This window comes from Sinocyclocheilus grahami, unplaced genomic scaffold, assembly GCF_001515645.1.
Source record: "Sinocyclocheilus grahami isolate Dianchi unplaced genomic scaffold, SAMN03320097.WGS_v1.1 scaffold1439.1, whole genome shotgun sequence".
NCBI lineage: Eukaryota > Metazoa > Chordata > Actinopteri > Cypriniformes > Cyprinidae > Sinocyclocheilus > Sinocyclocheilus grahami.
The window spans coordinates 116,947-118,106 of NW_015506618.1; the positions used below are offsets into that span (position 1 = coordinate 116,947).

At 36.2% G+C, this 1,160-nt stretch overlaps 1 pseudogene; it reads right to left on the bottom strand.

The window, feature by feature from the left end:
* LOC107570304 (uncharacterized) overlaps window positions 1-1,160 on the bottom strand; it is a 6,911-nt pseudogene that overhangs the window by 4,294 nt on the left and 1,457 nt on the right.

A 1,160-nucleotide genomic window follows, 5' to 3' on the forward strand; every position in this document is an offset into this window, starting at 1 on the left:
TGGGGCTGGTCTGTTGCCTTCTCCAGAAGGCCAAACCCCACAGCTAGCAAAAGCCCTCAACCTAATTGTTTACTTTACTTACTTGTCTGAACCATTGTCAGGTGACCTGCATACTACATACTATATAATGAGAGGTAACTTTGCTTTACCTTCTGGTAGAGGTCATACCACTTCCGCTGCCTTGGGGCTGGTCTGTTGCCTTCTCCAGAAGGCCAAACCCCACAGCTGGCAAAAGCCCTCAACCTGGCCATCCACTCGCCATCTCCCATGGCCTTGTGGCTCTTTGGCTTAGTGCTCATCTACACATAAAATGGAAAAAACATGGATTTCATTCATAATTCTTGTTTAAAATAAATAAATAAATAAATGTATGTAATGTTAGGTTAGCATTAGTGATTGTTAAAAAGAGACACTCAAATACATGACCAATTAAGGGTGGGCAATAAGACGAAAATCTAACTTCAGGATTTGAGAAATTTCACAATATTTTTCAAAATTATTTCACAACAACTACGCATCTCAATATAGTTATTTGATTTGTATTTAAATGAGAACAAAGAAGTAAATTACAAACAATAGGACTAATACATTAATAACAAATACAGTAGTAATAATAATAATACAACAATGTAATAAGAAATACTAGAGAAATTGCATAAAGTGTCAAATTAAAACACTGCATAGTCTTCACTGTCTCAGATATGAACTGTTCCTTTTTAAAGCAGTGAGTGTTTTTTTCTGTGTTTTACATTAATGACAGACAGCGAGTTAATTAGGCTGCGGCACTGAATGCACGGACCCAATATACTGATACACATCCGGGTTTCACCCAACTTATTTATTTAACACGTAAACACAGTTGGGCATTTTGACGTAATTGTGTGTGTATTTGACCATTCAAGTGCAATAACCCGCCACAGAAAACGTTATGTTATGTTTTTATAAGTTTTATGCCTTATGTTATGTATGTGTTATTGACATTAAGAATTCGCGATCACATACTGTCTGTGTGCGCGCGCGCCTCCGCTATGTTCTTATTCCCTGCATACTGTGCTTAATGTGCTTAATAACTTTATTTGACATCAAGCATATTCCGCTCTTTAATTGTATTCATAAATACATGTTCATTCTTACATTATGTGTCAATAACTGTAAGTAGT